This window comes from Rhododendron vialii, chromosome 7a (genome assembly GCF_030253575.1).
Source record: "Rhododendron vialii isolate Sample 1 chromosome 7a, ASM3025357v1".
NCBI classification, from domain to species: Eukaryota; Viridiplantae; Streptophyta; class Magnoliopsida; order Ericales; family Ericaceae; genus Rhododendron; species Rhododendron vialii.
In genome coordinates, this window is record NC_080563.1 from 6,186,990 (window position 1) to 6,198,826 (window position 11,837).

Consider the following 11,837-nt stretch of genomic DNA (forward strand, 5'->3'; position numbering starts at 1 on the left):
GGAGAACTAGTCTCCATTTTTCAAAAGCTGACCAGAATCGGCTAATTTCCGCACTCTTATTTTTTTTAATGCACTTTATTTTTTGTCTTTTAATACGTTTAGCAGATATGGAAGTATAAAAATCATTTCCCAAATAACATATTCTCTTCTAACTCAATTAATTTTATCATATTAGTAGTTTATTAGATTTGGTGACTCAGCAGATGAATCAATTAATTTTCAGGACCTATAACTCACCGTCTATTACCAGTAACTCGATAAAAAGTCAGGACAAAATCCAATAAATTAAGTTAAGGGGTGTTCTGCTTAACTAAATGGATTTAAAACCCCATGTTTTTAATGGTTTCTAGACAGGTCATTCTCCTCACATACATCAACAACAATGCTATTTAGCGAAAATAACTTGACTATTCTCGTTAACCCGAAAACACAAAATTTTAGCACTCGGGTAGTGAAACACCATCAATACATGAATTGAAATATATGCACAATCAATACCAGAAAAAAAAATAGCAGAAACGCGACTTTGTTTGTTTTCAAGTTTAACTTTGTTTTGTTTTTATTTTCTAATTATTACCTTATTTTTTCAATTATTACTTTTATTTCTCTCTCTATCTCTCTTTACTCATTACCTCTCTCTCCAATCATTATCTTATTTCTCTCTTCACGTACTACCAAAACTAAAATATTCAGAGATGGAAATAAAAAAAGCTTTTAATAAATTCTTAGCACTCGGGCTGTGGACAAAAATGCAGGACGGTTTTTGGGCTTACGTGTAAAGATGTAAAGGTTCTCATTGGTCACGTGACTATGACCAACACCTATAAGGGCTTGGTGCTCCACCTGCCGGTAATTTTCCCATCATTCTGCCAATCCCGTGGGTTCAATTGGTCTTCTAGCAGGAGGATCACACGATTCTAATCTGTAAGGACTTCTGACCAATTAATTAATTTCCCATTTGACCCGAATATCTCCGTGACGTGTTCACCTGTATTTGGAATGGAACTTTGGGATGGGAGAGCTTGTTAAGCAAGAGTAGTACTACTTAAAACGTGGTAGATTTCAAAAGTCATTTCAAAATTGGCGACGTATCAAAGAAGCTACTGGGATTGGATCGATTTGGGGGATTCCACTCAGACCCAAAAATAAATAAATAACTCGTTTGCAAATGAGGTTCCGTTTCAAAAATCTTCTTAAAAAATAAGCAGTTTATTTTACATTTTTAGACTAAAAAATAATATAAATAAAAAATATTTTTAAAATTTTTTTTCATCGTATAAAACATCTCGATGAGATCTTTCAAACAAGATCCATATTGCATATTTTTAGATTTCAATAACTCCATAATTTTTGAGCTTGAAATTGCCTTCTTAAAAAATAAAGATTTTTTCTTTGTTATAGAACGGAGCCTGAGTCAAATTTGTTGCCAAACTGAGGCCCCGTTCCTGAACTCAAAATAAATATTTATTTTTTAAAAAGGTAATTTCAAGCTCAAAAATTATGTGCTTAAGCAAATAATTTTTCTATCAATATGAATCTTGTTTGATAGATCTCATTGAGATCTTTTAAACAGTAAAAAAAATTGAAAAATTATTTTTTATTTACATTATTTTTTAGTTTAAAAATGTGAAATAAGCTGCTTATTTTTTATGAAAATTTCTGAAACGGGAACTGAGTAATTTTTACGGAGGAGTATTTTATTTTGGCAAAAGCCAATTTTTCTCTCCCACTTTTACTTTGGGAGACAAATATACTGCTCCAATGGCCCTATTAATTGTTTATGCTTTTGAATGCATGTTTTCACTAAACTTAATGGACTATAAAACTCTTGTTTTCACATATTTTTAGATAACTCATTCTCCTGATCATATATACATCTACTAAAATACCAAATTAAAATATGGGACTATACAAGGAAGGCCAACTGTACTCCACTCTACTTGCACAATACCAAATTAAAACATCAACAACTTTAACAAAGTCGTTTTGCTACAAGTGTAGCCCAAATATTTATTTCCTACGGTGCGTTCAGAGTGAATTTAGAGTGAAATTTCGTGTGCATTAAGAAGAAAAAGACCAGGGTTTGAGTCTTTTAAGGGCTGCAATAAAAGAAATAAAAACATCCTGTGAATCTTCTAATCTCAGCCGCGTGGATGGCCGAGAGAATTTATTCAAGGTGTGTGCGACTCAGCGACGCAGACTGTCCAACTATAAATGAAAAAAGAGAAAGGAAGAAAAATTATGAAATTGATTTCTACGCTTACTTTTTTGATATACATACGCCTTTTTTTGTTTTTTATGAAAAAAAATACATATATTTTTAACATTAAAATATGTTATAACCTGTGGCTCATATATGAGATGTATAAAGATATCCGAGCTTGTGTGAGCTCCTGGAGGAGAATTAGGGGTTGTTCCGGTTTCTAGAAAAAATGAACTTTTAGAAAAAAAAGTAATTTCAAGCTCAAATATAATGAAAATGAGAAATATTTTTTTAATTTTTTTTGCACCGTTTTAAAGTTCTCAGATCTATCAAACAAGATCTATATTGGTAGAAAAATTATTTGTGTAAACACATGATTTTTGAGTTTGAAATTATCTTTCTTTTTTTTAAAGTTCATTTTTCTAGAAACCGGAACACCCCCTAAGAGGTCAAGTCCTAACATAGCTCTCTGTTGTTTGTGAAATATCTCATTTAGAGTTTTTGGCAATCTCTAATTTCTATTGTGTATTGTTTGTCCTGTTTCGTGATGTGGTAGTTTAGGCTTGTTTTTGGTGTTGATTTGTATAGTTTATTGGCTTGGGGTATGCCCCTGATGGGTGTAATGTGTTTTCTTTTTTAATAAAATTTTATCTTACCTAAAAAAAAAAAAAAGTTCTACAATAAAGACTAATTGCGAGTGGAGTGGAGTGGAGTGGAGCAAAACGCAACGGAATGGAACGGAGCGATGCAACTAGTACGGTGTTATAGGGATATTATGGGTATTCAGGCCATAATATGGATTAGGGCAGAAATAGAGGAGGCTCTATTGTAAAATCATATGTATTGTGATCATCAATAAGAAAGATCGCTCTCTTGCTTCCGTGAATGTACCTGATTTTGAGGAACATGCGTATATTGTTGTGTCAGTTTCTTTACTATTTTACACTTGTGAATCGTGTGTGTTTCAATCCTAACAAAATTCAAAAAAAAAGGAAAAAAGAGTGTGGTTATAAAAAAAAGGGAGAATTACCGAAAAGAGGAGTGGACTAAGTCATATTACCAATACATGATCTCCACTCTCAAAATTACCACCATCATGGTATTTCTAAAAGTATTGACCAACACATGGTAGAACAAATTGTGTTTACAATTTTAACCCTCGTATATATATCAAGAAAAAGCCCTAGCCCCCAAATCTCTCCCAATCGTTTACCTCTTCTCACCACACCAGGTTTCTCTCTCTCTCTCTCTCTCTCTCTCTCTCTCTCTCTCGTACGTGATACTAGGGGGAGGGGTTGCAATTGGTTACGCCGTTCTTGAATTCACTGGGAGAGGTGTCTCTCATGTTGAACTCTGCATCATCTCTGAAGAATCGGTAAGCTCTATCCCTCTATGAATTTCTTTTCCTCTCTCTATATCTCATTGTCTCTTTCCATCTGTAATTGTGTTGCTAATTTTTTCAGTGGGCATGGGATATTTTTTGGGTTAATTGATTACTTTTCGTTTGATTTCATTAGTTGGTCACTGTCTCCCTTTTAGGAAACCAATACAATCCCTTTTTTTTTTATCCAGACTTTATTTTTATTTTTTTAATCTCTAATAACGGGTTTAAAGCTTCTGCGAAGCAAGGTTTGTGCTTGCTCAAGTTAATAAGTTATCTATTTGTCACTACTCACTATGTTTGGTTTCAATTGTTGGGTAATTAGCCTTGGTTTACCTCTTTTTGTGTATGTTTCTCCTCCTCTCTCTATTTCTATCTCTATTTTCATAGGTTAGTGGGTTGCTATGTTTGGGTTTGTGCTCTACTGTCTCATTAATTGTTTATTTTGTTCCGTTTCGTTTGTTTGGTCATATATAGTATTGATGGTACAAAGCTTTTGTTGAGGCAAGGATTTTGCTTGCTCAAGTTATGGGTTATTGGTGTGGATAATTTCTCTACTTGCCATGCTATGATTGATTTGTGATATGTCGGGTCAAAGAATCAATTTTAACAAATCTAAAATTTTTCTCTCCTAATGTCCCAAGAAGAAGAGCTAATAGACTTTGTTCCATTATCGGCATTCAACGCACTTTGGATTTGGGAAAATATCTTTGTATTCCTCTTATGCATTGTACGTAGAGTGCGTACAGCTCATTTTAATAACATTGTGGATAAAGTGCAAGGTAAACTTTCTGGCTGGATCAATAACACTTTAAATTTGGCTGGTCGGGCCACCGTGGTTAAATATGTTTTTTCCGCTATCCCTAGCTATACTTTGCAGACTATGGAGCTTCCCATTGGAGTGTGTGATAGACTTGACACGATAAATCGTAACTTTCTTTAGGGGGGATACAGAAAATAAAAAAAAATTGGTGTGGGGATGGTCCCCTTATTGCTCAATTCCCTTTTCTCCATGGTTTCTCTAATGTTAAGGTTAATAGCATCATCACCAACAATTTAGTGTGGAATCTTGATTCTATTTCCCATATCATCAATTGTCATCCCATTAATATTATCTCTAATATATAAATCTTTCCTTTTCTGTTAACATCCCTGATCATCCCACTTGGGTGGGATCCCCCAATTGAAACTTTACCTCTGCTGCGGCGTACAAAATGATAATGTTTTTCCAGATTGGGATTAGATTTGGAGGCTTAAAATACCAGCTAAATTGTATTATTTTCTAGGGAAGTGCTACAATACACACCCCTTATTTGGGTGTGTATCATATGCACCCTTATTAAAATACACCAAAATGTTATGAATCTCAAAATGTTACGAATCTATTGCTAAAAAGTTACGAATCATATTGTTGAAAAGTTACGAATTTTTAGTATAAAAGTTACGATACGAAATAAAATGTTATGAATGACCGGTCCTACAAGTAATTTTTTACGAGGTGGCACAATATGAACCACACAATAAGTGCATATGGTACACACCTTAAAGGGGTGTGTATTGAAGACTTTCCCTATTTTCTATGGCTTATTTTTATAATAGTCTTCCTACTAACGAGCAGAGAGCTCATAGGGGTATTGTTCCCATGAGTTTTTCTCCACGCTTCATTGAAAGTCCTAAAGATATACAACGTCTTTTCAGGGGCTGTTCCAAAGCGAAGGATGTGTGGGACCATTTGCGCACTCCTAATTGGATGAGTTTGAGCCTTAACAAGAATATTTTGGATTGGATTCGTTCTAATGCCAAAGTTGTATACTCCTATAAGGACACAACACACTCTTGGAACCAAGTGTTTATTGTTGTTCTTTGGGAATTATGGAAGGCCCATAACAAAATGAGTTTTGATAACACTGAAACAAGTACACCTGAGTGTTGCAAGATTGTGTTGACCCTATGCCAAGGATATTTTCTGAGGGTATTATTTGATCCTTATGTTAAAATGACTTGGTCTGTACCCATTTTTTTTGTTGCTCTGCACCCACAGATAACTTGCCACTGACTGAATTGTTGGGTAAATGGTTTCATTCTCTTACAGTCTTACTAAATTGTAGTGTTTGATTCATGAATGACTTGTATGGCCATATGTTGTCTCGGAATAGAAAATATTATGCGGTAACAGCTCATGTACTCATGGATTATAGTAGTTTAGTTTCAAAAGAAAGGAAATGGATAGGGAAAAAATGGTGCATCTAATTTTTTTTTTCAAATGGCATTGTTTTTAGATCAATTTTTGTGCCTATGTTGCTTCTAGATTCTGTTAGTATAGACAAGTCCAAATAAATATTCACTAATGTTTATGATGCAATTTATGTAGGATGAAAAGATAAGAAAATACAAGAGCTGGCCGCAGGGATCCGGGGGAAGAAATGACTATGTACCAATTCGGTCGATCTGGAATAGATCGATTGTGTCATGGTCCTTTCCTATTCTGTTTTCCATTTGCTAGTGTTAGCTGCCTTGCTCCTTGGCAGGTTCTTTGTTGTGTTTTAAACAGTAGATGATGAGAATGTTTTTTCTTTGATACTACTTTAAACTTTTCCTGCTTATATCCAAGTTCTGCTTGCCTTTGAAGTTGAAGAATATTAAGAGGATTGCAATCCATCATCAAATGTTGCAAGCTGCATATTCACGAAATTTTGAAGACTGTCATGAGGATTGTTTGTTCATGGCAGTGGGGAGCACATGTAATATTTTTTTGTTCTGTAATATTAATAGGTTTTTTTTTAATCACATGTATAGAGTTCTTTTCAAAAAATACTAGGACCTTTTGATGCAATTTTTGTGGTTTTTCTTGTCTGTGTGTCATGTCCTAGTCCTTCATTAATTTGAGTTTCAATCTTGTCCTGAGCCTCCTATAATCATGGTTGGACCATAACATTTGGTCTATCCTGGTTGCTGCTGATGCCTAATATCGAAGATGCTTTTGATACTGGTGAATCATTTGTTTGTTGCTGTTGCTTGTCTTTGATGATACAAATTTTTACATGCTGGTGTTATCATTTGAAATGTTGTTCTCGATGCTGCAAATACCCTTGCTGATACAGATAGTTGGTTTCTTTATTCTGCTGATTTTTTCTATCATGCATCAATTGGTGTATTGCTGTTATTTGTTACTGCTATGATACCACTACTGATTGTTGGTGTTTCCCTTGCTCCCCATGATTGCTGGTGCTGCTAAAAATCAAGTTCAAATGAGCTTGTTGCTGTTATGTAATGTCATTACCTACTGCCCTTGGTCCCTCGATGCTGTTGTGTTGTCTATTGCTGATTAGGAGTGATACTTTCTTGTGCTATCCTACCTCCTAAGCTACATTCAACTCTTGAAGCCTTCCCATTTGCTATTGTGGTGGTGCTACTTTATTATTGGATTCCCATTAGATTCTTGGAACGAAGAATATTACCAATCACCTAGATTTTTAACTCTCAAAAGTGCTGATTCTTAAGCTTTATGACAGTGCTTGGAATTACTGTTATCTCCTAATGGACTCTTTCAATTTCTTGTTGAATGTATTTTATTCCTTTTTTCCTTTTTCTTTGGGAAAATTATCGAAAAGAGGAGGGGCATGGCCTTAATCACCACTTTCATGGTGTGAAGTGTCCAAATTATCGAGACATGGCCTTAATCACCTAACTTCCCACACTTCTGAATGTCAAGAAAAAAGAACAGGTTGAGCATTGGTATTGTGCATGCAGCTGTTTCTACCGATTTGCTAATTGATATTGAGCATTGGTATTGTATTGTTGTTAACATGGTTGATAAGCGAATTGAAGTTTTTGACTCCATGGTGTTACAAACTATCGATAAGAAGGTAGCTACTGTTAAATGGTGCAATCATAGTTTTATTGTTTCTTTTTACCACATAATTCTCTCCCTAAGTCCATGATCCAAACATAGTGGTAAAGAAAGTAGTTGGGTGAAGTGCCCTCATACTGTACTCGCACCACAAAATAATGTGAAGTTTGCAACATAACTACCTTGAAAAAAAAGGACATGTAAAGGGTGAAAAGGAAGGGCGATGACAAGTTTGCAACATAACCACCAACTTTCCACGTTTGCCACTTGCCCAAAAATATGACGTGCTCTTTTATACAATAAACATGTGGTCCATAGAAACATAGGGTGTAGTCTTTTACCAATATGGACTTGGTCTTGAAACCACCTCCACCTAACTTTGAATGCTTACCACTTGGCAAAAAATATGACGTGCTCTTTATACAATAAACATATGGTCTATACAGACATAGGGTGTAGTCTTTTAGCAATAGAGACTTGGTCTTGGTTTTGAAAGAACCACCAACTTTTCACGCTTGCTACTTGCCCAAAAATATGACGTGCTCTTTATAAAATAAACATGTGGTCCATAGAGACATAGGGTGGAGTCTTTTACCAATATGAACTTGGTCTTGAAACCACCTCCACCTAACTTTGAACACTTACCGCTTATCGCTCGATGGTGCAATGGGGAAATGATGCCAACTTGCTTGACATTAATTCCAGACAATCCAAGTATGGAAATAATGGTATGGGATTGTTGTGGGTGCACAGTAAAGGAAATCATTCGCACGATTCGTGCATTTATATGTGTTCACGACCCAAAACATTGTTACCCAACATTGAACAGCGCCACAAGAAGTTTGGTCCCTTAGGTCACATGCGATTTACCAACGTTCACTCCATGGGCGGCGAAAGCCATGGAGATGTTTTGGTCGCATACAAGAGCTATAGCTTTGAAATGGAGCCTCATTGTCATGATGGCAATAGGTTCGATGTTGTTATCAGTCACACGTAGTATGACTGGTTCATCACCCAAGTGCTATCTTAGGTTGAAAACTTAAAGACTCATGTCTAGTTAGGTGGAGGTTATGTTAAGTTATTGAACCTTGTTGTACCTCTTAACCATCGTGCTTCTCAATTTACTATTACTAGTGTTTAGTCCTATTTTTATAACTTGGAAATTGTCCTTACCAGTTGGAACCTTACCATTTTGTACAATATTAGAGGTCATATAATACAACAAATATGACACTTTATCTATTCCTCAAACATCAACCAAATTATATGTTCCCATTACAATGTCCAAGTCATTTGGCCTGTCCCTCTCTTACAATTGTCACACATAGACCATGGCAACAATTCAATCACAGATGCATATTACATTCCAGTATAATAAAAACCTAATAAGTATAAGTCCCTTACATTTAACAAAATCCAAAGTTAGACAACAGTAGTTCAATTGGATTACTTACAATAATGTAGTACACCTTTTGTATATAAAAAAAAATATGGTACTATAGTGAACTTTGTACTCAATATCTTAAACCCACAAATCAATCCTAAAAAGTCTCTTTGCACAAACTTTGTACCCAACATCTCAAAACCACAATATTAAACCCACAACAAGATTAAGAGAACTTTGAACCCAATGTGTGTAAAACCACCTAAGAGCACAATTGTAAAACATTGAGTTTAGAGTTGTTCAATGCATGTGGATCCGTATAGAGATGACCTTGGTAGCCAAGTCCTTGAACATCCGTCATAGGCAATGTTCTCCAAATTGAAGAGGGGGTTGACGAAGGACCACCACCAAAGGCCTTTGCCCATATATGGCCTCTCGAGCAAGAAAATCGGCAGAAGTATTTGCTTCGCGCCAAGCATTCCCAGCTTTGGCTAGCCAGACTTCTAATTACATAAGAGGTTCACTTAATAACCTTTTACAAAACGCAAAAGAAAGACAACCTCGAACACATAACTAAGCGAAAAATATGTATGATTACCGCAGGTAATGAATACAGTCCATAGCTGAGAGCAAAAGCCATAAGAGGTTCAGATGAATCAATAGCATACTTCTGTTGCTCTTCCAATACCTTTAGCTTATGAAGAGCAAGAAGCAAAGCCTTCTACTATAGAACAGAAAGAGATTTTAATTAGCAGATGAACTACAAGAAAATGAAAACCCCATAAAAGAAGAGTATGATAGTTACACATTCAGACTAAATGAGTAAAATTACACATTCAAGCGGACACACCAACAGGCTCACAGAACCAAAACTTTGATACGTTATATTTTCTGCCATTCACATTATATTTTCTCTTCCTTTGGACACAGAATTGTTTAATACGTTATCACTAAATAAAGTGAATCATTTAACTTAGCTTGTGGAGTACAAATTGGTTGAGCTAGCATTTCCCATCGCAATCCAACGTACAATATCAATCAAATGCTCGTGACTCAAGAATCAAGATATTGTATATTTATATAACTACCGTGTCATATATTAACATCCAACATGAAGCTTACTTAAGCATTTCAACAAAGCTCAGAATCTCATCAATGGCAGATCAGACACAAAACCATCCATTCCATTTGAACCAGGTGCCTCTTCATGCTCCACATTTGGATCCACCTCCTATAAATCCCAAACCAACCCATAGAAACTTGAAGCTTAATAACATGAAACAGAAGTGAACTTTATAACATAGGGGAAAAAAATGGAACTGTACTTAGGATGAACGTGCCATTAAAGAGGGAAAGATATGGGCAACACCGAAAACATTCTCCCCATCTCATACACTAGGACCAAGAGTAACATCTCCTCCTTGGGTTCCTTGACTTTCATGTTCCTTGACGACTACAAAGATCGAGTCTCGATAAAACTCCCACATAGTATTGAACAACCAAAAGTTTCATACCCAATCAACAAAACGGAAGCAAAGGAACATGATTCATTAATTGCAGAAGACAATTCAAAGCAAACCTAGGACTTTGGAAGAGGAAAAAAGAAAGAAAGACAACATACATAGCTATGTCTTGTCATGAAACCTTTTCGTAATTGTGTATCTATGATACTTGTAAGACAAAAAAACAAAACCTTAGGCTTGTTCTGTCACGAGACAAAACATTTTCGGGTGCAAGATATTTTTCAGGTGAAAGATTTCACCCAAAAAATGTACTTGCTTGATATACTTCAAGGCATTTGGTTTGAATCCTCAAAATACTTAAAAGTTGAATGGGGTTGAAGGAATGTTTTTTCTCTTTTGGTAATGCCAAGGTGTCTCGGGCCATCTTCCGTGCACCCCGGACTGATCCCTATATATAGTTCCTCCCCACCTTTTCACACACTACAAAAATTATTGGCGAGGAGAATTGGGCTAAAGGAATGTTGATATCAAAATAGATCCACAATTGCTTAAGGGCATTCTATGCTCAGCACAACCTATGGATTTCACCTCCATGGCTAAAAAAAAACCTCACCCAAAATTACCCTATTGAAGTTTTAATCACAAGTCATAAACAATGTTCATTAAAAACAAGAGAATCTTCGACCCAAAAAAAAAAAGAATCCTCACTTCATGTTGAACCAAAGACTGAAAATCGAGTAAATATTTTCAGTCAATATTTTAATTCGAAGCAATGCCAAACATCGAATATTTACTCTCCAAAGTATACTGCTGACAGTTTCATCATTCTGTTTGGTTTTCCTAATCTGATAACAGTATCACACAATTACCCAAACCCTTCGTTTGATTACTAAACTAAATTATGAAAAAGTGAACAGAACAAAACGATAAATTTAACTGTCTAGCAAAGAGAGATAGAACTCGAAATTAGGGCATGCAAGAGAAATCAACAAAATCGAAAGCACGATCAAAATTAGGGCTGAGAAGAGAAATCAACAGAATAAAACAAAAAAACTCTCACAATTAGGGCTTAAAAGATAAATTGACAGAATCAAAGAAAGATTCGAATTTACCGTTCTTTGACCTTAAAACATGAGATTCAGGTATATCGTGATTCGATTTGTGGACAGACAATGAACTCCACGATTCGATTTCGAAAAACTCTACGACTTAGGTAGCCATCAACTCCGAACTCTTCAATTTCAGGTAACCTTCAAGAGAGAGAGAGAGAGAGAGAGAGAGAGAGTGAGTGTTCTGGAGATGAGAAATATTTGATGGAGGGCAAGGAATTAAGGAATTAACGCCATGTTTTTTCTGGTGTGGGTTCTTTTTTCCTCTTATCAGGCGAGAGATCTTTTAGGGTGGGAAGGAAGGGCAAATGAGTCTTCTCAAGTTATGCTTACCATGTATTGGGGATAAAAATAGGAGATACCATGTATTGGTGATTTGGAGAGTGGAGACCATTAAAGTGGTAAATAAAGCCATGGCCCTCCACCTGCTGGTAATTTTCCCTAAAA

The 11,837-nt window shown here is 35.6% G+C and overlaps 2 long non-coding RNA genes across 4 annotated transcripts; one reads left to right on the forward strand and one right to left on the reverse strand.

The window, feature by feature from the left end:
* Window positions 1–3,395: 3,395 nt before the first annotated feature.
* Window positions 3,396–6,594, forward strand: LOC131334294 (uncharacterized). Its single transcript, XR_009202117.1, has 2 exons — window positions 3,396–3,578; window positions 5,956–6,594. It is a non-coding gene; the product is annotated as an uncharacterized LOC131334294 (long non-coding RNA).
* Window positions 6,595–8,811: 2,217 nt separating this feature from the next.
* On the reverse strand, window positions 8,812–11,831 carry LOC131334292 (uncharacterized). 3 transcript variants are annotated; one of them, XR_009202114.1, is made up of 4 exons: window positions 11,394–11,831; window positions 9,941–10,049; window positions 9,417–9,536; window positions 8,812–9,321 (listed from the first exon to the last, which is right to left on the reverse strand). It is a non-coding gene; the product is annotated as an uncharacterized LOC131334292 (long non-coding RNA). The 3 variants fall into 3 exon arrangements; XR_009202115.1 differs by having other exon boundaries at window positions 9,941–10,084; XR_009202113.1 differs by lacking the exon at window positions 9,941–10,049 and having other exon boundaries at window positions 9,417–9,542.
* Window positions 11,832–11,837: the final 6 nt, after the last annotated feature.